General features: G+C 40.1%; 1 long non-coding RNA gene and 1 pseudogene across 1 annotated transcript; one reads left to right on the top strand and one right to left on the bottom strand.

Moving 5' to 3' along the window:
• LOC121232414 overlaps positions 1 to 25,864 on the bottom strand; it is a 250,283-nt pseudogene that overhangs the window by 67,198 nt on the left and 157,221 nt on the right.
• Positions 159 to 8,562, top strand: LOC121233026. The gene is made up of 3 exons (XR_005931829.1): positions 159 to 170; positions 2,969 to 2,970; positions 8,459 to 8,562. It is a non-coding gene; the product is annotated as an uncharacterized LOC121233026 (long non-coding RNA).

Raw genomic sequence — 25,864 nt, 5'->3', positions numbered from 1 at the left:
CATTCTTGCACTTTTAGTCCAATTTACCAATTTACCCCTCGTTCTCCACATGCCCTAATGGCTTCTATTAAATTTCAGAGCCCTGTCTGACAAACGGCTCAGTCTCCTACATTGTTTTAGTCCAGTTTCAATCTTTTTTTTTTTTTTTTTTTCCCTAGCCTGTTGTGCTAGTTCTGCTCAGGGAAATTTAACACTCACCCTTCTCCTTTTCCAAAGCTAAAACAAGGGGATCACTAGGTTGCAAGATTTATACTGCATTCCTTTTGCCACTCCAGATGTCTCCTCAAAGTAAAGAACATATCCGCATACAACACTTCATTCCACTTTCCTTCTCTCCTCAAGAATAACATTAATTGCAATAAGGTGTTATAATCCAACGTACCATTCATAGGCCACTTTTCCCCATCATCCAATTTATACAGTGGCCACCATTGATTACAATACTTAATCAAATTTTCCCTTGTTGGGACCCCATGTGGGGGTCCAGCAATCTGCTTCCAATGTCCCAAAATACATCCCAAAGGTGACTTTTTCAAAATACCTCCCTTAGATGATTCCCCACCCATATTAAATATGAATAACAGAACAATTAAATGATCCAAGCAAACAAAATAAATCCATATTTCCAATAACCAAATTCCCATAACCAGGCACAATTATATCATTCACAATCACAGCAGTATTACCGGTCCAACCAGCTGGGGACTCTAACCCCCCCCCCCTAGATACTCTAGAGCCAGGGACTCTAACCCCGTAGTCAGGGGACTCTAACCCCCCCCCCCCCCCCCCAGGAGCCTTTAGTCCAACCTCTGCAGGCTTTACTGCCATCTGACAAGGCAGACAGTCCAGGGACTCTAACCCCCAACACCTGGGGACTCTAACCCCAAGGGAAAAGAAAGAATGCCTTCTCACCTTTCCAGGGGACTTGCCTTGAAATCTTCCGGTCCAGGGATCAGAGGTTCTCCCTGAGAAATCCTTGGTGCCAGCTGGAGGTCCAGAGATCCCACGGAGCTGTCGATGTTCAAAGGCAGTGTCCCATCTGGGTTGCCAAATTGTTACCGAAAAAGCCGGTCAATGAAACTCTCTAAGACTCAATTTGGAGTTTTAGAAAGCAGGCATTCTTTATTGCAACGCTGGGTGCACGGGGGATCGCCCCACCTATCGTGCACACCGTCACCTACAGCAAGCAAAAATTTATATTATTCCAGTCATACATATTCATATTATCATTTACATAGTGTCCACCCTTTGGTCAAGTGCAGTGTGGGTCGCAATTTTTAATTACAAAAACTCAGCAGAACTCAAAGCTTATCATCAAGGCCCAAGGCTTCTTGTCTGTTGACACACATGAGGCCTGAGGCCTCCCATCTGTTGGCGCCTTTAGCGCATACCATTGGCAAAGCTCAAGGTTTTTCTTATCTAATTAGTACATACCAAAATTTTGAAGTTTTCAAGCAAGCAAAAGTTCGTTAGTACAGCAATACAGTAAAATTTTCCTTCTCCTGCCTTTGGTCAAGGCATCATTATAATTGCTGGAAAGGGGGGGCACAAGTGCTTGTAGAATGATTGCTGGAGGTGACTTATTGATATGTCCCCCCCCTTAAGGGAAGGTGAACCTCCAGGGTGGAATGCGGTGGATATGCAAGAAATCTGTTCCATAATAATTCCCTAAGCAACTTAACCTTCAACCTTAGATGTTAGCAACACCAGGGGAGCTTGGTATGCTGACTCTGTGATATCACTGCAGGGATAGGGAACTGGAACTACTGGAACAAGAATGGAAGGTCCCTGCATTGAATCCACTGAAGCAAGGAGGTGAAACAATGGGGGTTCTGTCAACGCTATGGCCTTTACTTCTGATTTATATCATAAGTGCCCAGTTCTGGAGTAGTGACATGCTAAATCATGTTCTCTGGGTGAACTTTGCTCATTATAATCTCATTATAATACCAAAACACACCTCCATCCCAAAAGCTACCCGCCTCCAAGGTGCAACCACCCCTCACTGAGCATGTGCTCTGAATTTTCTCTAGCATATACCTTTAAAAGTAAAGCGAGAGAACTTTATACCAAAGTAAAGGTATGTATGACTAGAGTCACTCAAGCTCCACCTAAAATAAGAAATATAAAGGGCTTAAGAGAGGAGGAATGTTAGGGAAGATACCATCATAGACAAGTCGGGAGGACATCGCTGACTTCTGGGATCAGTCAATGGGCTGAACCTCTCTTCCACCGCATAGGGACGCCTATTGGGTGAGATTCAAACCCTCGGTTATAGCGAGTGCTTCCCTGGGAAACTTAGAAATCTCTATAGAGTTTTTCCATAATTTAGTGTGCTTGTAGTCAACTGTATTATTATTTGCACGTGCTTTGCAGACAGTGTATTTATCACGGGCAATCCAAAAGAACCTGTACTCTTGTTGCTTTAATAAACTGTAGTGTTCATTAATCTAACCATGATAGTTCGTTGAATGCGACCAAACTCCTTAAGTCTGGCCCTTTTAGTTTGTTGAACGTGGCTAAATTGAAAGTACAGTGTGCTATTAGTGCATCCGTAATCATGATAGTTCAATATATATTGAACGCGACTGGACTGAATTGGACATCACTCAGAAATTAAACCTAGCCGCCCCCAGCCCCTCTGACATCTGAGGATAAGCTGGAATGCAAGGGTGTTTATTTTCTGCCAAACTTCTTTACGCTTTAATGCAACAGGGCTAAATAATGCTTTGAAGCTGTTCTCTCTTGGAGAGCTCAATTCCATCCTGAATTCTCCAGTGTCCTAGTTTCAGCTGGAATAGAGTTAACTGTCTTCCTAGTAGCTGGTACGGTGCTATGTTTTGAGTTCAGTATGAGAAGAATGTTGATAACACCGATGTTTTCAGTTGCTGCTAGTAGTGTTTAGACTAATGTCAAGGATTTTTCAGCTTCTCATGCCCAGCCAGCGAGAAAGCTGGAGGGGCACAAGAAGTTGGCACAGGACACAGCCAGGGCACCTGACCCAAACTGGCCAACAGGGTATTCCATACCATGTGACGTCCCATCCAGTATAGGAACTGGGAAGTGGGGGCGGGGGAATCGCCACTCGGGGACTAGCTGGGTGCCGGTCGGTGGGTGGTGAGCAATTACACTGCGCATCATTTGTACATTCCAATCCTTTCATTATTGCTGTTGTCATTTTATTAGTGTTATCATTATCATTATTCGTTTCTTCTTTTCTGTTCTATTAAACTGTTCTTATCTCAACCCGTGGATTTGCTTCTTTTCCCAATTTTCTCCCCCATCCCACTGGGTGGGGGGGGGAGTGAGTGAGCGGCTGCGTGGTGCTTAGTTGCTGGCTGGGGTTAAACCACGACATCCAGTCTCCCATGTACATGGGGAATGAAAACACTTCTTTCCTGGCACTGCCTGCTCAAGGCAGCAGGAGACTAAGGAGGTATGCAGGATTTTCTTAGGCCACATGAAGAGGGAACTTGGAAGAGATAATTGGAATTGGGCTTTTCCTTCAAAGTTTACCTTTCAGGCCCCTTGACTGCTCTTGCAGAGCAAGAGCACCTCAGCTTGCTCGCAGAATCATCCCTCTGGTTACTTTTACCCCATTGGTGATAAGAAGCAAAATAGCATAAAAAGGGCAAGTTTTGTCTTTCAACCACAAAGCCTTTTTAGCAGCTAGAATTTAGTGTTTACTCACCTTGGCATTTATCCAGTGTATGTTCTGATAGACTGCACTATATATTTACTATCTGGCTACCTACAGCTATGCACATGCACATCTATCAATTCCCTAATCTTTACATATGGATTCCTGCCATTGTCTGGAGCTATTCCATCTCCCAAGCGACCTTTCTTCTAAGAATTTGGTTTATATTTGCCGTAGTTTCAGCCCAGCCTGTGAAAAAGGACCACGCAGCCACTCACTCACTCCTCCCGCCCCTCTCTGGTGGGATTGACTAACAAGATTAGCAAATCTGTGCCTGACTTGTTCAAAAAGGTGTTGATGCATGCAGATATATTTGCCGAAATGACTTCAAGAGGCATCAAATCTCACTGGAGCCCCTTCTATTTTCAGTCTGATAGCATATTTCCATACATTCTGTATGGTATGTCTAAATATTTTGATGGTTTTAATATTTTGTACCAGCTGTGGAAACTGGTTTGCTGCTAGGTGACTGTAAAAGTGAGATTTGGTAAATAATTATCAGAAATCTTATACTAACACTATGATTGAAACAATAGACAAAAGTATAGCCAAGCGATTAACTAGTAGAGGTAGTTCCTCATAAGTTTTGCAGTTCTTTGCTCTTATGACTAGATGTTCCTGTATGCTAGATGAGAACAATGTTGAAACTGACCACATGTGATTGAAACTGCATTAAGCTTCAAGATCAAAGAACAAGGGCAAGAATAAAGACTTCAAGGACAGCCAACAAGAACTTCAAATGGGTCGGTGGTTGCAAAAGCAGCCCTTCAACTCAAATGGATCCTTCATCGCGCATGACCGGATATAGGCAGTACTATGATAATCAGTTGCAATCATTTTTATGTATATGTATACTAATCTGATTAATATGCAATTAGTTATTCTATATGACCTGTTTGTGCTAAAGCTGCGGTGTGCACGCTAGGTGGAACTATCCCCCGTGCATCCAGCGCTGCAGTAAAGAATGCCTGCTTTCTAAAACTCCAAAACGAGTCTTAGAGACTTTCTTCAACGGGCTTTTTGGTATCATTTTGGCGACCCAGATGGGACGAGGCTTCTGAGACTCGACGGACGTGGGATCGCAGGACCTCCAGCCGGCACCGAGGTTTCTCGGGGAGACCCTTGATCCCCGTTCCCCGGGCTCACAAGCCAAGGCCACCGGTCAGATTTTATTTAAAGGCGTTCTTTTGATTAACCTGGTTCTGGTATTCTGGTCTGGTACTCTTACCTGGAAGCCTGACTAAGAGAGGTCAGCAAGGAAGAGATACAAAAGGATCCTTAAAAGTCTGGTATTCTGGTAGAAGTACTTCTCTGGTAAAGGGTATTCGTCTCGCTGGTTGAAGGCAAAAATACTCATTTGGTTTGGTCTCAGTACTTTGATTAAGGCTTTGGTATTTGACTATTGATTTTGGATATGACCTTGGATCTCTGATTGATTCTGTTTGGTATTTTGACTTAGGCTCCGATATTTGACTTTCCGATTTCTGATTTTTGTATATTGAAGATATTGATAATGGGAAGAGGACAGTCAAGTGAACTCCCTAAAAAAATCACCTTTGGTGTGTATTTTGAAGCACTGGAAATAGCTGGGGAGTGTTCTGGGTGGTAACATGCAGAGGGAAGATTTGATTAAATATTGTAATCATTGGTGGCTTCTGTATAAGCTTGATGAAGGGGAAAAGTGGCCTGTGAATGGGACACTAAATTATAACACCATGTTACAACTTATGTTATTTTTGAGACGTGAGCAGAAATAGGATGAAGTTATGTATTGTGATTTGTTCTTTACCTTAAAGAATCATCCTGAGTGGCAAAAGGATTGTGGAATTAATATGCCACCCAGCGATCCTTTTGTGCTATCTTTGGAAAAAGAAAAACAAAAAAGGTGACAATAAGCTCAAAAGGTGTTGTTCTGCATGTAGTATTGGGCAAAGATGTTTAAAGTTATACGAGCAAGAACGAGAGGATGGTACTGAAATGATAATTGGATCTCAAAGGGCCCCACCTAGAGCTGCTCCCAGAAATACTGATGAAAGAGAGCCCATGAGTAGTCCTGTCACAGGGCGAACAAGAGCTAAACAAAGCGAAGTTGTTCAAGCTCCTCTTCCTCAGGCGCTTGGGACTGAGGGTGTGGCAACTGTTAAAGTACCCTTTTCTATTGTGGATTTAAATAATTGGAAAGTAGCAGCTGGGAGCTATGGAGAAAACCCTGATCAAACAGCCCATGCTTTTGAAACAATGATTCAGATTCAGGATCCTGATTGGAAAGACATACAAGTAATAATGGATGTACTTTTTGATAGTGCAGAAAGAGAAATGATCCAGAGGGTTGCTAGAACCCAGGTAGAAGCACAAGTAGCTTCTGGAGTATTACAGGGAACGGTGGAACAAAATTTTCCATCTACTGAACCCAGATGGGATCCTAATAATTTGGCTCAAAGAAGACTGTTAGATCAATATCAAAAATGGGTTCTATTCGGAATTAGAACTGCTATGCCTAAGGCAATTAACATGTCTAAATTACATGAAATGAAACAAAATAGAAAAGAGTCTCCCACTGAATTTCTGAGTGATTAAAAGATGCTGCTAAGAAATATACTAATCTGGATTCTGAGTCTGAAGAAGGAAAAGCTCAATTGGCTCCTTTATTTATAGGACAATCCTCTGATGATATCAAAAGGAAATTACAAAAATTACAAGGAGCAGATTCTCGAGATTGGGGAAAATTATTAGAAGTTGCTTGGGTGGCATATAGAAATGGAGATGAATTACAGAGTAAAATGAATGCAAGGTTAGTAGCTGCTCTGGAAGTAGGAGCTGGCATGGGACGAGGCAGAGGAGTTATTCCTCAAGGAAGGGGATGTGGTCGAAGAATGGGACGAGGGAGAGGAACTGGACTGGGGACACCAGTGGGATTAAACCAGCCCCTGGGACCGAATCAGTGTGCATACTGTAAACAAGAAGGACACTGGAAAGGGGAATGTCCCCTGAGACCTACAAGGTCACAAGTGATCCCAATTCGACCGCCAACAGCATCTCAGCAAGTTCCCCCTTTCTTGGGAAAGTTGAGTGAAAGTATCTGACGGGACCGGAGGGGAGTCTCCCAGCAGAACCTCTGGTTACAGCTAACCTGGGAGAACAGAAAATTGAATTTTAGTTGACACTGGAGCCACCTTTCAGTTTTAAACACCTTAGAGGGGGAATTAAGTTCTGAAGAAATTAGTGTTGCTGGTGCGACAGGTGAACGAGAGACTAGACCCTTCTTTAAACCTTTGACAATGAAATTAGGAAAGCAATGGGTCACTCATCAGTTTCTGTATTTGCCAAATTCTCCTAAACCCCTGTTAGGGAGAGACCTACTTGAGAAATTGGAAGCAGAAATTAAATTTAAAAATGGTGAGATTAAAATTCTAATTCCAGAAACTAAACATATCGAAGCAGTGGCTTTGTTGTTACAGGATGGTCACCGAAAGCAGAGGATCATACCAGTCGAAGTAAATAATGCTGTAATTCCAATCGTCTGGGCTGGGGAAGTTCCTGGTAAATCCAAAAGAGCAGAGCCTGTGAGAACTGATTTAAAGCCAGGATCGAGTCCGGTAAGAATTAAACAATACCCCCAAAACTGGAAAGCCGGAGAGGGTTAGTACCGATAATACAAAAATTTCTAAAGTACAAATTGTTAATAGAATGTGAATCCAAATATAACACCCCAATCTTGCCTATTAAAAAGGCTAATGGAAAAGATTACAGGCTGGTTCAAGACCTCAGAGCGATAAATCAAATAGTACAAGATATTCATCCGGTAGTAGCAAACCCTTATACTTTGTTAACAACCCTAACAGAGAAACAAGAATGGTTCACAGTGTCAGACTTAAAAGATGCCTTTTTCTCTATTCCCTTGGATCCCAATAGTCAAGAGCTTTTTGCTTTTGAATGGGAAAATCCTGAGACTGGGAGGAAAACACTATATACATGGACAGTCTTGCCTCAAGGCTTTAAGAACAGCCCTACCATTTTTGGAAATCAATTGGCATGAGAATTAGAGATTTGGAAGAAAGAAAATAATCAAGGAATCTTGTTGCAATATGTGGATGATTTATTAATTGCAGCGGAGACAGAAGAACAATGCACAAAGTTAACTATTAGCCTTTTGAACTTTGTGGGAATCAGTGGATATCGAGTGTCAAAAGAGAAAGCCCAAATAACCCAGAGAGAAGTAACTTATTTGGGTTTTGAAATCCTGAAAGGACAGAGACAATTAGGAACTGAGAGAAAAGAGGCAATTTGTCGTCTCCCTGAACCTAAGACTCTAAAAGAATTGCGAGCCTTTCTGGGAACGGTTGGGTGGTGTGCTGTGGATTGCAAATTATAGCTTGCTGGTCCAACCTTTATACGAGCAGCTCAAAACCTCAAACAATGGATTTATAGATTGGACCGATGCTGGGAAAGCTGCTTTCAAAGAATTGAAACAGGCTTAATGGGGGCGCCAGCCCTAGGCCTGCCAGATCTCACAAAGACATTTGAACTCTTTGCTCATGAAAGAAAAGGTATAGCTCTGGGTGTCCTGGCCCAACATCTGGGACCAAGTCGATGAGCTGTGGCCTACTTCTCGAAACAATTAGACAATGTGAGTCTGGGATGGCCTGGTTGTCTGAGAGCCGTCGCTGCAACTGTGCTATTGATCCAAGAAGCTCGCAAGTTCACCCTAGGACAAAGAATTACAGTGTACATTCCCCACATGGTGATCACTGCACTCAGACAGAAAGGGGGGCATTGGTTATCCCCTAGTAGAATGCTGAAATACCAAGTGGTGTTGCTGGAGCAAGATGATGTTTACTTAAAAACTACTACTATCATTAACCCTGCTGTGTTTTTAACAACTGACCAAGTTGAAGGAGAACCGGAACATGACCGCCTGCAGAAAATTGAAGAAGTTTACTCCAGCCGACCAGATCTCCGAGATGCGCCACTGGAAGAAACGGATTGGGAACTATATACCGACGGAAGCAGTTTCATCCGTGAAGGAATACATTTATCAGGATATGTGGTAACCGGTACTGAGAAGGTAATTGAATCACGAGCTTTGCCTTCGAATGTATCTGCCCAAAAGGCTGAATTGATAGCTCTTACTCGAGCACTGGAACTAAGTCAAGGAAAGCAAGTCAACATTTGGACAGACTCAAAGCATGCTTTTGGAGTAGTACATGTACATGGAGTGATATGGAAAGAAAGAGGACTGTTATCTGCACAAGGAACCACCATTCAGCATGCAGAACAAATACTGAAATTGTTAGAAGCCATTCAAAAGCCAACAGCAGCCGCGATAATGCACTGTAAAGCACATCAGTCAGCTAGGACTGTCCCTGAAACAGGTAACCGATTGGCTGATAGAGCTGCTAAAGAGGCTGCAGAAAAAGGCATCCTAGCACTAGTTCCAGAGAAGAGTGTGAATTTACCTAAAGATGCTCCAAATTATAATGAAAAAGATGAAGAATTAATTATTAAATTGCAGGCTAACAAAAATGAAACAGGATGTGCCGTAACACCAAGAGGTTAAATAAGAGTCCCACCCACAATAATGAGAGAAATTGCCCGAGCTGAACATAACAAAGTACATTGGGGAACAGAAAACCTTGTTAAACATTTACAAAAGTGTATTTTGAATAGAGACATGACAAAAATCATTAGAATAATTACAACTGGATGTGAAATTTGTATACGCAATAATCCCAAAACCAATAATAAAATCATTTTTGGAATTACTAAGCAAGGAAATTCTCCAGGAAAATATTGGCAAATTCATTTTACAGAATTGCCTCAAAAAGAGGGATATTGATATATCCTAGTTCCAGTTGATACCTTTACTGGGTACCCTGAGGCTTTCCCTTGTCGCACCAACAAAGCAAGAGAAGTAGTTATCATCATTGTTATAATCTGTGTCACTTTTAGCTGTCTTAAACGAGCTGTGACACAATCTATGTTCAAGTGAGACTACTAAAAGAATTAGTAGCCTCAAACAGAAAGGGGGGAATTGATAGCATATTTCCATACATTCTGTATGGTATGTCTAAATATTTTGATGGTTTTAATATTTTGTACCAGCTGTGGAAACTGGTTTGCTGCTAGGTGACTGTAAAAGTGAGATTTGGTAAATAATTATCAGAAATCTTATACTAACACTATGATTGAAACAATAGACAAAAGTATAGCCAAGCGATTAACTAGTAGAGGTAGTTCCTCATAAGTTTTGCAGTTCTTTGCTCTTATGACTAGATGTTCCTGTATGCTAGATGAGAACAATGTTGAAACTGACCACATGTGACTGAAGCTGCATTAAGCTTCAAGATCAAAGAACAAGAATAAAGACTTCAAGGACAGCCAACAAGAACTTCAAATGGGTCGGTGGTTGCAAAAGCAGCCCTTCAACTCAAATGGATCCTTCATCGCGCATGACCGGATATAGGCAGTACTATGATAATCTGTTGCAATCATCTTTATGTATATGTATACTAATCTGATTAATATGCAATTAGTTATTCTATATAACCTGTTTGTGCTAAAGCTGTGGTGTGCACGCTAGGTGGAATTATCCCCCGTGCATCCAGCGCTGCAATAAAGAATGCCTGCTTTCTAAAACTCCAAAACGAGTCTTAGAGAGTTTTTTCAACTGGCTTTTTGGTATCACTATGAATCATCATTGGCACATGATGGTCCTGAATGTCTGCGTGGTCTGTTTCAATCCACATCCCAAGCTCTGAAATCATAAGAGCGAATTTCCAAAGTGAAGAGAAATGTGTATTACTATTGTCCTGGTTTCAGCTGGGATAGAATTAATTTTCTTTCTAGTAGCTGGTATAGTGTTATGCCTTGGATTCATCATGAGAAGAATGTTGATAACACTGATGTTTTCAGTTGTTGCTCAGTAGTGTTTAGTCTAAAGTCAAGGATTTTTCAGCTTCTCATGCCCAGCCAGCAAGAAGGCTGGAGGGGCACAAGAAGTTGGGACGGGACACAGCCAGGACAGCTGACCCAAAGTGGCCAACGGGGTATTCCATACCATGTGACGTCACATCTAGTATATAAACTGGGGGGAGTGGGGGCAGGGGGATCACCGCTCGGGGACTAACTCGGCATTGGTCAGCGAGTGGTGAGCAATTGCATTGTGCATCACTTTTTTTGTATATTCCAATCCTTTTATTATTACTGTAATTTTATTACTTTTATTATTATCATTATTAGTTTTTTCCTTTCTGTTCTATTAAACTGTTCTTAGCTCAACCCACGAGTTTTACTTTTTTTTTCTCCGATTCTCTCCCCCATTCCACTGGGTGGGGAGGGAGCAAGTGAGCAGCTGCGTGGTGCTTAGTTACCGGCTGGGGTTAAACCACGACAACTATACATCTGAAAGTAGGACATTTCAGGCATTTTCTGGCATCTGCCATGAATAGAATGGCAATCAAAAATTGTTATGCAATGATATTTAATGCATTCACTGGATCAGAGACAAGTAACCAGGCTGTTCTAAACCATAATCACATGCAATGTGTATGCAGTCTTGCAATAAATGCTGTAGATGTACAATCTGTGCTGATGCCACCTCACCAGATATATTCTGCTTATATAGGGAAATGAGTCCAGCTGTCTCAAGAACTTTACGAATTTGTCCTCTGGTGGATAAAATCCCAGGAGAGTCCTTATAAACTTCAAATGGCAAACTGTGCATCAGAAAAACCAGTTTGAACTTTTTACAGCTCAAAATGAAAAACTCAATCTAAATCTTAGGGCATTCAGAACTAACTCGAAGAGATATTTCTGCAGGCAATCACCCTGGTACATACAGATAACAAATTCCCACCTTCTTAGCTGAAAGAAAAGTACAGCCCTGGCTCTCATGAAAAATCTTTCTGACATACAAAGACCAACCTATAGTGCCCTGAACTGATAATCACCTGGCTTTCATTAAATAAAGACACTTCTAATTAAACAACCTGATTTCTAATTAAATACCTGATCAACACACAAAAATGTGTGCTTTGCAGGCAAGAGATGGTAAGCAATTTATCTTTCAATATAACAATAACTAATGTTGTTGCCTCAAGCCTTCAAAAGACTGATTAACAACTAAGAAGGATGTGATAGCTTAAAGATAAAAAACTAAAACATGAGAAGTGTGATATGCTTGCTATTCAAGGACTGTTTAGATTATGTGTACTCAAGGTAAAGCTTATCTAGTTTAAGACTCTGCTTACAATAGAGGATGCTTAAGGAGTGTTTAGATAATAGTCAAGGCAGCAGATAACAGACATTTCAGAGTCACAGACTTGCTAATCAAGGACATACATCCTCCTACCAGGGGTTGGCAAGAGAAACAAAGACCCTGGTGTCCTCAGATGACACATGACCACAAAAGGACAAAAGGAGCAGCGGTATCCTTCCCCAAACAACCACCGAAGACCACCAGAGACCCCCGCGCAGGCATAGAAGACTCTGGGATGATTGCTCAAGAGAACAACATGTCAGCTCAACATAACGAATATGCAATAGTTAGGCGGAACATATGTATTAGATAGGCATGGTGTTTTAACTGTAGTGTCTAAGTATGAACTGAAAACCTCAGTAGGTGTGCTTGATTTGTGGAAATCTTCCACCTTGCACAGAATAAAGCAATGTCTCCTCTCTAAACATACTTTGTGTGTTTCGGGAGTTACTTTCTGATCAGGTAACATTAAGACAACACTCAAACAGAACAAAAAGAGACAGATCACGACCCTAATGTTACTGATTTGTCATGAATTTGTTATTAGTTAGAATTAATCATATTTAGTTTTAATATTTTAGCAAAATCATATGTATGTTGTATTTTATATATTTAACCACCAACCAGTGTCTGCTGTAAAATCCCCTGTATAGCCCCGTATCAAGGCCGGAGAAATTGGCTAAAATCATCTAGTAGGAACATTTAGAACTTAAATAACAAGATAAAGAAATACCTGACAACGGGGTGGTGTAAGAGTTGTCAGTACGTTACCTGACAACGGCCTGTTTGGAACGCAGTGGCCGATCCCCAAAGATAGAATGTGCAGTACAAGGCTCCTGGAAGGTCCCTGGCTAGAGCCGTTAGAGATAACTGCATAGCTACTGTCAAAAAGGATGGATTGCACCTGTTGCCATAACATCGATGAAGAAATCATAAACTCTAGACGAACTTTGCTTCATTATAATACCAAACACACCTCCTGGTCAAAAGCTACCCGCCTCCAAGACCTACCACGCCTCGGAGAGACCTTCACTGCGCCTGCGTAAAAGATATCACATATGCTAATGATTTCCCAAAAATCTAATGAATATGTATAACTTTTCTTGGAAATCTAATGAATATGCATCAATAAGTCTTAATATAAGGTGTATTGTTTTGGTGACAAGTGTGCGTGGTTCGTGAGAGGACTCGCCCGCGCACCCGGCCGTCAATAAAGAAGTGTCTGCTTATCTACACTAAATTGGTGTTAATAATTTCTTCATTCCGAGCTTTTCGGTAACAGTTTTGGCGACCCAGATGGGACCTCGCTGAGAGAGACCGGAGGAGTCGGGGACCGATCGGTTCCTGCCGGCACCGAGGATTTCTCGGGGATACCCATCGATCCCCGATCCATAAGGCTCTTTGCGACGTCCCCTGGATTTTGGTAAGACACTTCTTTTAAATATTAAGGATAGTGGGTTAGAGTCCCACCGGTATTGTTTGGGGTTAGAGTCCCCCCGAGTAGGTTAGAGTCCCACTGGTATTGTTTGGGGTTAGAGTCCCCCCGAGTGGGTTAGAGTCCCACCGGTATTGTTTGGGGTTAGAGTCCCCCCGAGTGGGTTAGAGTCCCACCGGTATTGTTTGGGGTTAGAGTCCCCCCGAGTGGGTTAGAGTCCCACCGGTATCGTCTGCCTGTCAGACGCGGCGAAAGCTGCGCAAGGTTGGACAAAAGGATCCTGAAGGAAGTAGAAGCCTAGGCGTCTGCCCGTAAGACATAAGCAAAAGCTATTGCTGGGTTGGACAATTTGGGAGTGGGTTAGAGTCCCACAACTTTTGAGGATTCTGGGTTAGAGTCCCAGCTTCAAAAGCATTTTGGAAATTTTGGGTTTGAGTCCCAAATTCTAAAGGAAGAAAAAAAAAAAAAGAAAAAAAAAAAAACAAAAAGAAAGAAAGAAAAAAAAAAGGAAAAAAAAAAGGAAAAAAAAAAGGAAAAAAGTGAGATATATTGTGTACTTGGAAGTATCGTGAGTGTTGTAAGTGTGGGATGTGCAATTGAGCATGAAGTGAGTCTTGGCAACGATTGTAGTGTCTTTTATTGAGGTTGGAAGTTATAAAGTGTGAATATATTTGCTGGTTAATAATCTTGCCAGGGGATATTGGTTATGACTCTTGCTTAGGGAAGTCGGCTTTGTCCGTGCCCTAGGCAAGTAGGTAGACTCCATTACCTGGCAACAATTGTTATTTGTATTTATTTAATATCTGGTGTTTGATATATGTATTTGGTATTTGAAACTTTGATATTTGGCATTTGGTATTTGGTTTGGTATTTAACATCTGACAATTGATTATTGATTTCTGATATTTGTTATATATTTAATAGATATTTAGTATTGGGTATAAACATAATGGCATTTGCCAAATTATTTAAGAGTAAGAATATGAGAAATTTGTCCACTGATGGAAAGATACCGAAAACATCTCCGTTGAGATGCTTGTTGGCACATTAGGGTGAATTATATGATGATTTACGTAAAAATCAAATGATTGAATACTGTAATCATTGGTGGCCTCTGTATACATTAGAGGATCAGGAAAGGTAGCCCGTGAATGGGACACTGAATTATAACACCATTCTGCAGTTAATGTTGTTTTGTAGAAGAGAAGGGAAATGGAGTGAAGTACCTTATGTGGATTTATTTTTTTTACTTAAGACAGAGACAAGATTGGCAGAATGAGTGCAAGCTAGTTAGTAGGGACAATTTGGTAATGGCTATAACTTTTGATAATAAGAAAGACAAGAAATGTTGTCTGGCATGTGATATTGCCCCCAAAGAGGATGAAGGGCCAGAGTTGGATATATCCCCTCCCAGGAGAGGAAGGAATTGGGGGTGAGAGCATAGGGAACAGATGGAAGAAACAGAAAGCAGCGGAATAGAGGATACAGGGGAAGGACCGTCTGAAGTTGTGTTTCATACCCCCATTTCTCGAAGGACCTGACAGCAGGCACAAACAATAGCTCCCTTGAGGCAGGGAGTTAGTAACAATGGACCAGTGTATGTAAAAGTGCCCTTTTTGGTTGTGGACTTGATGGCTTGGAAGCAGGCAGCTGGAGTATATAGAGAAGATCTTGAGAGAGTTGGCAGAGTAGTGGATACTATAATTAAAACGCAGAATCCAGACTGGAGTGATTTACAGGTGATCTTAGATAATTTATTGGATGATACAGAAAAGCAGATGGTACTAAAAACTGGCAAAGCACAGGCAGAAGTGGCAGTATTGAGTGGCACAATAGGTGGAACATTAGAACAGAATTTTCTGTCTGGGGATCTGCAGTGGGATCCAAATAAAGTAGAACATAGAGAAAGGCTGAGTCGGTATCAGAAATGGATTTTATATGGAGTTAAACATGCTATGCCTAAATCTTTGAATTGGTCTAAATTATATGAGGAGAGGCAAGATAAGAATGAATCTCCCTCAGTGTTTCTGGAAAGATTGAAGGAAGCTGCCAGAAAATATACTGATTTAAGAGTAGAAACAGAGGCGGCTCAGATACAGTTGGCTTTGATTTTTATGGGGCACTTGGCACCAGACATAAGAAAGAAACTTCAGAAGCTGGAGGGAGAGGATTCAAGGAGTTTGAATAAAATGTTGGAGACAACATGGAAAGTATATAATAACAGGGAAAAAGAAGAAAGGAAAATCAGAGAAAATAGATTACTGGCCGTAACCACAGGAACAGCAGACAGAGGACGAGGTAGAGGAAGAGGACGAGGTGGCAGTGGACGAAGAGGATTTATGAATTTTAGCAATCGGAATTTTAATACCCCCTTAGGAGTGAATCAGTGTGCTTTGTGTCGGGAGGAAGGACATTGGAGAAGAGATTGTCCTAAAAATGTGCAGTGTTCAGGAGGAAATATTCAGAAAGAGGTAGCCAGAATGATGGTTTTGGATGAATGAAGAGGACCAGAGGGGAACCCAGCTGAGCCTCTGGTTATAATTAAGCTGGGGGAAAAAGAAGTTAAATTCTTAGTGAATACAGGAGCGACATTTTCAGTATTAAATACTTGTACAGGAAAAATTGGAACAAAAACGGCAAACATAGTAGGAGCAGCAGGGAAAGAAGAAAACAGACCATTCCTGCAACCTCTGGATTTGAAATTTAGAAATAAAATAATTACACATGAATTTTTGTATGTACCAGAATGCCCGATACCCTTGTTAGGAAGGGATTTGTTATCTAAATTAAATGCACAAATTGTTTTTGAGGAAGGAGAACTCTTTTTGAAGATACCTGAGTCAAAAACAGGAGAAATCCTAATGATACAAGAAAAAGTGGAGGGGCAAGAAATTCCACCGGAGGTGAATTTTGCAGTGATCCCTACAGTGTGGGAAACAGAGATTCCTGGTAAATCAAAATTAGCAGCACCTGTAAAAATAGATCTAAAAGAAGGTGCAGGAACAGTAAAAATTAAACAATACCCAATTAAACCAGAGGTCAGGCAGGAGTTAAAGAAATTGATTGACAAATTTTTGAAGTATAAAATTTTGGAGGAATGTGAATCTGAATATAATACTCCTATTTTACCAGTTAGAAAACCCTCGGGAGAATACAGGTTAGTGCAAGATTTGAGAGCAGTGAATCAAATAGCCAAAGACACATATCCTGTGGTTGCAAATCCTTATACATTGTTAACAGTGTTAAAGGAGACTCATCAGTGGTTTACAGTGCTTGATCTAAAAAAAATGCTTTCTTTTGCATACCCTTGGAGAAGGAAAGCAGAAAGTTGTTTGCTTCGAATGGGAAATCCAGAAACTGGGCAAAAGATGTAGCTGACATGGACAAGACTAACCCAAGAATTTAAAAATAGCCTGACAATTTTTGGAAACCAGCTGGCAAAAGAGCTTCAAATCTGGAAACAGGACAAACCAAGGCCTGAACATTTACTTCTACAATATGTGGATGACATATTGATTGCTACAGAAGAAAGATCTACCTGCATACAGTTCCATACAGGAAGAAGGACAATTAGAACATGATTGCCTGGCTGCTATTGAGTATGTTTATTCCAGTCTTGAAGATTTGAAGGATGTACCATTGGAGCGACTGGACTGAGAACTGTATACAGATGGTAACAGCTTTATAGAACAAGGAGTTCGATACACTGGATATGCGGTAACAACAGACACCACAGTTATAGAAGCAGAAGCATTGCCAAGTACCACCTCAGCTCAGAAAGCAGAACTTATTACTTTGATTCGAGCTTTAGAACTAAGCGAGGAGAAGAAAGTAAATATTTGGACAAATTCAAAGTATGCTTTTGAAGTGGTACATGTCCATGCAGCATTGTGGAAAGAAAAGAAGATTATTGTCCTCCCAGGGATCAAATATTAAACACCAAGATGAAATTTTACAATTATTACAAACAGTTCAGAAACCAGATCAGGTAACAATCATACACTGTAAAACACATCAAATTAGAAACACAAAGGAAATCACTGGAAATAATTTAGCCGACCAAACAGCAAGAAAGGTAACAAAAGAAACGAACATTGCAAATAACATTAATTCCCCTCCAAAACAGTAACTCTCCCTAGGGAAAAAACGAAAATACTCAGAGGAGGATGATAAGCTAGGTCAATTATTAAATGCTAAGAAAAACCTAGCCAGATGGTGGGTAACACCTAAAGGACAAGTAGTAGTTCCACCCTTTTTGATGAGAGAAATAATTCAAACAAAGCATCAGGAGTGTCACTGGAAAACAGAAGCCTTAGTAACTTCCCTTACAAAAAACAAGTGGTATCACTCAGAATGTTAAAAATAGCTAAAAAAAAAAATAACTGCAAAAATGTGAACTATGTTTGAAAAATAATCCAATAATCCAGGAAAAAGGTTCAAAGAGGTCGAATAAAAATCTAGTACAAGAGCCTGGAGATTATTGGCAAGTAGATTTTTTAGAACTACCTAGACAGAATTGGGTATCGGTACATCCTGGTGGGGGTTGATACTTTTTACAGGATGGCCAGAAGCTTTTCCCTGTCGTTCCACACGAACAAAAGAAGTAGTAAAATGGTTACTACGAAAAATAATTCCAAGGTTTTAAAGTTCCTATTAGAATTTCTTCTGACAGAGGTCCACACTTTGTTGCAGAAGTGGTCCCAAAATGTTAACAAAATTCTGGGTATTCACATGGGATTTGCATACCCCATGGAGGCCACAATCCAGTGGGAAAGTAGAAAAAATGAAATCAAACCTTTAAAAGACAAATAAGCAAATTTGTCAAGAGACTAATTTAAAAAGGCCTCAAACACTTCCATTGGCATTATTACGAATTAAAATACAGCCAAAGAGTAGAACCTCAGTCAGTCCTTATGAATTATTGTATGGAAACCCTTATGAATCTCCAGAACCAAAACCCGAACATGCAAGTAAAAGGAAAACAGATGTGTATAACTATTTGCTTTCCTTAGAAAAAACTTTGACTGCAATTTCGAAGAACAGTGGTATAGAATAGACCCTTATCCTGGAAGTTCCGGTGCATAACTTAACACCAGGAGACTAGATCTATGTGAAAACGTGGACTTCCGAACCCTGCAGGAACATTGAAAAAGACCCTTCCAGATACTGTTAACCACCTTCACAGCTATTAGAATTACAAAATCAGATGTTTGGATACACTACATTCAAGTGAAGAAAACACCCTACTCCATGAAAAATTATTAGCCGGGATCCAAAACTTTAAAACTGGACTCTGAAACATGTCTAATTTTTCATATCTGTTTGTGTTTGTTCTTTTTATATTAGTTCAGCAGATAATGATAGTAGAAACCTGGACTGATTTGATAATCAGGAACAAAAAGACAAGTAGAAACAAAACATTGATTAGCATTCCTGAAAAAAAATGTCTGAAAGAAACAATTTACCAATAGAAATTACAGTAAATTGCATGATCATGAGAAAGGTTCCAATTGTTTCACCAGAATACAGTCCAACCACCAGTATAATGCCGAAACAAATATGGACTCTTCAGAATAATAATAAATAAATATTAGATAGATGATGTGAAAGTATTGAAATAATTTTCAACACTTTCAAAGGGGGGGAAATGTTACTGATTTGTCATGAATTTGTTATTATGTTAGAATTAATCATATTTAGTTTTAATATTTTAGCAAAATCATATGTATGTTGTATTTTATATATTTAACCACCAACCAGTGTCTGCTGTAAAATCCCCTGTATAGCCCCGTATCAAGGCTGGAGAAATTGGCTAAAATCATCTAGTAGGGAACATTTAGAACTTAATATAACAAGATAAAGAAATACCTGACAACGGGGTGGTGTAAGAGTTTTGTCAGTACGTTACCTGACCAACGGCCTGTTTGGAACGCAGTGGCCGATCCCAAAGATAGAATGTGCGGTACAAGGCTCCTGGAAGGTCCCTGGCTAGAGCCGTTAGAGATAACCGCATAGCTACTGTCAAAAAGGATGGATTGCACCTGTGCCATAACATCGGTGAAGAAATCATGAACTTTAGACGAACTTTGCTTCATTATAATACCAAAACACACCTCCTGGTCAAAAGCTACCCGCCTCCAAGACCTACCACGCCTCGGAGAGACCTTCACTCTGCGCCTGCGTAAAGATATTCACATATGCTAATGATTTCCCAAAAATCTAATGAATATGTATAACTTTTCTTGGAAATCTAATGAATATGCATCAATAAGTCTTAATATAAGGTGTAATTTGTTGGTGACAATGTGTGCGTGGTTCGTGAGAGGACTCGCCCGCGCACCCGGCCGTCAATAAGAAGTGTCTGCTTATCTACACTAAATTGGTGTTAATAAGTTTCTTCATTCCGAGCTTTTCGGTACACTAAGAGCTCACAGTTCAGGTATTAAGACAAGAGACAAAAAGGACAGCAACAAAAAAGGTGTGTGAAAATAACACAATAGTCCAACAAGAAGCAGCCCAGTGACTTTTCTTTGGTTTTGATAGCTATCACCTGAAAGCATGTGTTAGGGAAAGAACCGACACAATGAGGCAGTCCTGCAAATCTCATCCACAGTTTCTGAGCTGTGAGGAGAAACATAGCATGAAGTGCTTGTTTGGAAAAAAGGTAACAATTTATAAAGCCAAGTGCCTTCAAGATATAAAGAGCTTTATGCCTACCAGGACTTCATAGAAAGAGAAAATTGAAGAGAAAGGCTAGAAACATCAGAAATATTTTGCAAAGCTATAAGAAAGATCAGTTGAAAACATGCTTTGACAGGTTGTTATCTATGCCTACAAAGTTTTGCACAGGGCAAGAGGGCTAGGATAATTTCAGACCTGCTAGGCTGGAGCTGTAGACTAGGTAAACCATAAATGAAATGTCAAGGCAACCTCGATATAGTATCTGAATTTTTATTTGTGGACACCAGTATCTGTAAGTATAGAGGCAAAGGAAATAATGGGATCAAAGATAAGCTTGATAAACTTTGCATATGAAATCAGAAAACAAGTCAGAGAAGTCTGTGTATACATTGATAGAGTGATTAGGAAGACAGAAGAACAAGGGTGATGAATGTGGATTGCTGTACCATCAGATGCTGATTTGACAGTTATTGGGCTGAAGATTTCCTATTACCTGCTTCTATACTTTAGTACTGTAGATGTGGATTACACCAGATGCCTTTATACTAGGTGCTAACCTGCGGAGGCTCAGGACATCACACACAGACCAATATGATCAAGTGAAGTCCCCTTTATTGTACAAATAGCTCGGTTTATATATTATTTCTAGTTCCTGCTCATGCATAAGCCATCTGTTGATTGGTTAGCATGTGCCGTCCACGCGCTTAGTTACACTTAATGATTGGTTATATCAACACTGTACACGCGCATAAACATAAAACATAATTGGTTATACTAACTAAAACATGCGAGACTTGTCTCAGTCTAATTGGTCAAGATAAACTGCCGAAGTGAGGTTGTTTGTGCCAAGTTCTCTTTATCGTGGAATGCGCACCTGTGTTTTTCTAATTGGTATCTTTCTTTTTTTTGTCTTCTTGTTTATTCTGTTCAAGGCCTTCTAAAGGCGTCTGGAATGCTCTTGTGACCGTTAGCTAAATATGTGTCCACAACAATTCCCCCTTTTTCTTTAAAAAGAAAGCATTAGCAGATCTAAGCGACATGGACAAGACTAACCCAAGAATTTAAAAATAGCCTGACAATTTTTGGAAACCAGCTGGAAAAGAGCTTCAAATCTGGAAACGACACCAAGGCCTGAACATTTACTTCTACAAATAGTGGATGACATATGATTGCTACAGAAGAAAGATCTACCTGCATACAGTTCCATACAGGAAGAAGGACAATTAGAACATGATTCGCTGGCTGCTATTGAGTATGTTTATTCCAGTCTTGAAGATTTGAAGGATGTACCATTGGAGCGACTGGGCTGAGAACTGTATACAGAAGGTAACGCTTTATAGAACAAGGAGTTCGATCACTGGATATGCGGTAACAACAGACACCACAGTTATAGAAGCAGAAGCATTGCACGTACCACCTCAGCTCAGAAGCAGAACTTATTACTTTGATTCGAGCTTTAGAACTAAGCGAGGAGAAAGAAAGTAAATATTTGGACAAATTCAAAGTATGCTTTTGAAGTGGTACATGTCCATGCAGCATTGTGGAAAGAAAGAAGATTATTGTCCTCCCAGGGATCAAATATTAACACCAAGATGAAATTTTACAATTATTACAAACAGTTCAGAAACCAGATCAGGTAACAATCATACACTGTAAAACACATCAAATTAGAAACACAAAGGAAATACATGGAAATAATTTAGCGACCAACAGCAAGAAGGTAACAAAAGAAAAGAACATTGCAAATACATTAATTCCCTCCAAAACAGTAACTCTCCCTAGGGAAAAACGAAAATACTCAGAGGAGGATGATAGCTAGGTCAATTATTAAATGCTAAGAAAAACCTAGCCAGATGGTGGGTAACACCTAAAGGACAAGTAGTAGTTCACCCTTTTTGATGAGAGAAATAATTCAAACAAAAGCATCAGGAGTGTCACTGGAAAACGAGCCTTAGTAACTTCCTTACAAAAAACAAGTGGGATCACTCAGAATGTTAAAAATAGCTAAAAAAAAATAACTGCAAAATGTGAACTATGTTTGAAAATAATCCAATAATCAGGAAAAAGGTTCAAAGAGGTCGAATAAAAATCTAGTACAGAGCCTGGAGATTATTGGCAAGTAGATTTTTTAGAACTACCTACAGAATGAGGGTATCGGTACATCCTGGTGGGGTTGATATTTACAGGATGGCAGAAGCTTTTCCTGTCGTTCCACACGAACAAAAGAAGTAGTAAATGGTTACTACGAAAATAATTCCAAGGTTTAAAGTTCCTATTAGAATTTCTTCTGACAGAGGTCCACACTTTGTGCAGAAGTGGTCCAAAATGTTAACAAAATTCTGGGGATTCACATGGGATTGCATACCCCATGGAGGCCACAATCCAGTGGGAAAGTAGAAAAATGAATCAAACCTTTAAAAGACAAATAAGCAAAATTTGTCAAGAGACTAATTTAAAAAGGCCTCAAACCACTTCATTGGCATTATCGAATTAAAATACAGCCAAAGAGAGAACCTCAGTCAGTCCTTATGAATTATTGTATGGAGAAACCTTATGAATCTCCAGAACCAAACCCGAACATGCAAGTAAAAGGAAAACAAGATGTGTATAACTTTTGCTTTCCTTAGAAAAAATTTGACTGCAATTCGAGAAACAGTGGTATGAATAAGACCATTATCCCTGGAAGTTCCGGTGCATAACTTACAACCAGGAGGACTAATCTATGTGAAAACGTGGACTTCCGAACCTGCAGGAACATTGAAAAAGACCCTTCAAAACCTTCCAGATATTAGGGTATTTGGTTTGGTATTTAACATCTGACAATTGATTATTGATTTTGATATTTGTTATATATTTAATAGATATTTAGTATTGGGTATAAACATAATGGCATTTGCCAAATTATTTAAGAGTAAGAGTATGGGAAATTTGTCCACTGATGGAAAGATACCGAAAACATCTCCGTTGGGATGTTTGTTGGCACATTAGGGTGAATTATATGATGATTTACGTAAAAATCAAATGATTGAATATTGTAATCATTGGTGGCCTCTGTATACATTAGAGGATCAGGAAAGGTAGCCCGTGAATGGGACACTGAATTATAACACCATTCTGCAGTTAATGTTGTTTTGTAGAAGAGAGGGAAATGGAGTGAAGTACCTTATGTGGATTTATTTTTTTTACTTAAGGCAGAGACAAGATTGGCAGAATGAGTGCAAGCTAGTTAGTAGGGACAATTTGGTAATGGCTATAACTTTTGATAATAAGAAAGAGAAGAAATGTTGTCTGGCATGTGATATTGCCCCCAAAGAGGATGAAGGGCCAGAGTTGGATATATCCCCTCCCAGGAGAGGAAGGAATTGGGGGTGAGAGCATAGGGAACAGATGGAAGAACAGAAAGCAGCGTGGAATAGAGGATACAGGGGAAGGACCGTCTGAAGTTGTGATTACCCCCATTTCTCGAAGGACCTGACAGCAGGCACAAACAATAGCTCCCTTGAGGCAGGGAGTTGGTAACAATGGACCAGTGTATGTAAAGTGCCCCCTTTTGGTTGTGGACTTGATGGCTTGGAAGCAGGCAGCTGGAGTATATAGAGAAGATCTTGAGAGAGTTGGCAGAGTAGTGGATACTATAATTAAAACGCAGAATCCAGACTGGAGTGATTTACAGGTGATCTTGGATAATTTGTTGGATGATACAGAAAAGCAGATGGTACTAAAAACTGGCAAAGCACAGGCAGAAGTGGCAGTATTGAGTGGACAATAGGTGGAACATTAGAACAGAATTTTCTGTCTGGGGATCCGCAGTGGGATCCAAATAAGGAACATAGAGAAAGGCTGAGTCGGTATCAGAAATAGATTTTATATGGAGTTAAACATGCTATGCCTAATCTTTGAATTGGTCTAAATTATATGAGGAGAGGCAAGATAAGAATGAATCTCCCTCAGCGTTTCTGGAAAGATTGAAGGAAGCTGCCAGAAAATATACTGATTTAAGAGTAGAAACAGAGGCGGCTCAGATACAGTTGGCTTTGATTTTTATGGGGCAGTCGGCACCAGACATAAGAAAGAAACTTCAGAAGCTGGAGGGAGAGGATTCAAGGAGTTTGAATAAAATGTTGGAGACAACATGGAAAGTATATAATAACAGGGAAAAAGAAGAAAGGAAAATCAGAGAAAATAGATTACTGGCCGTAATGACAGGAACAGCAGACAGAGACGAGGTAAGGAAGAGACGAGGTGGAGAGTGGCAGTGGACGAGAGGATTTATGAATTTTAGCAATCGGAATTTTAACACCCCCTTAGGAGTGAATCAGTGTGCTTTGTGTCGGGAGGAAGGACATTGGAGAAAGATTGTCCTAAAAATGTGCAGTGTTCAGGAGGAAATATTCAAAAGAAGGTAGCCAGAATGATGGTTTTGGATGAATGAAGGGGACCGGGGGGAACCCAGCTGAGCCTCTGGTTATAATTAAGCTGGAGAAAAAGAAGTAAATTTAATAGATACAGGAGCGACATTTTCGGTATTAAATACTTGTAAAGGAAAAATTGGAACAAAAACGGCAAACATAGTAGGAGCAACAGGGAAAGAAGAAAACAGACCATTCCTGCAACCTCTGGATTTGAAATTTGGAAATAAAATAATTACACATGAATTTTTGTATGTACCAGAATGCCCGATACCCTTGTTAGGAAGGGATTTGTTATCTAAATTAAATGCACAAATTGTTTTTGAGGAAGGAGAACTCTTTTTGAAGATACCTGAGTCAAAAACAGAGAAATCCTAATGATACAAGAAAAAGTGGAGGAGCAAGAAATTCCACCAGAGGTGGATTTTGCAGTGATCCCTACAGTGTGGGAAACAGATTCCTGGTAAATCAAAATTAGCAGCACCTGTAAAAATAGATCTAAAAGAAGTGCAGGAACAGTAAAAAAAAACAATACCCAATTAAACCAGAGTCACAGGAGTTAAAGAAATTGATTGACAAATTTTTGAAGTATAAAATTTTGGAGGAATGTGAATCTGAATATAATACTCCTATTTTACCAGTTAGAAAACCCTCGGGAGAATACAGGTTAGTGCAAGATTTGAGAGCAGTGAATCAAATAGCCAAAGACACATATCCTGTGGTTGCAAATCCTTATACATTGTTAACAGTGTTAAAGGAGACTCATCAGTGGTTTACAGTGCTTGATCTAAAAAAAATGCTTTCTTTTGCATACCCTTGGAGAAGGAAAGCAGAAAGTTGTTTGCTTTCGAATGGGAAAATCCAGAAACTGGGCAAAAGATGTAGCTGACATGGACAAGACTAACCCAAGAATTTAAAAATAGCCTGACAATTTTTGGAAACCAGCTGGCAAAAGAGCTTCAAATCTGGAAACAGGACAAACCAAGGCCTGAACATTTACTTCTACAATATGTGGATGACATATTGATTGCTACAGAAGAAAGATCTACCTGCATACAGTTCCATACAGGAAGAAGGACAATTGGAACATGATTGCCTGGCTGCTATTGAGTATGTTTATTCCAGTCTTGAAGATTTGAAGGATGTACCATTGGAGCGACGGACTGGGACTGTATACAGATGGTAACAGCTTTATAGAACAAGGAGTTCGATACACTGGATATGCGGTAACAACAGACACCACAGTTATAGAAGCAGAAGCATTGCCAAGTACCACCTCAGCTCAGAAAGCAGAACTTATTACTTTGATTCGAGCTTTAGAACTAAGCGAGAGAAGAAAGTAAATATTTGGACAATTCAAAGTATGCTTTTGGAGTGGTACA

Source organism: Aquila chrysaetos, assembly GCF_900496995.4.
Source record: "Aquila chrysaetos chrysaetos chromosome W unlocalized genomic scaffold, bAquChr1.4 W_unloc_3, whole genome shotgun sequence".
In the NCBI taxonomy this organism is placed as follows: Eukaryota; Metazoa; Chordata; class Aves; order Accipitriformes; family Accipitridae; genus Aquila; species Aquila chrysaetos.
This window is presented reverse-complemented; position numbering and strand designations above follow the sequence as displayed.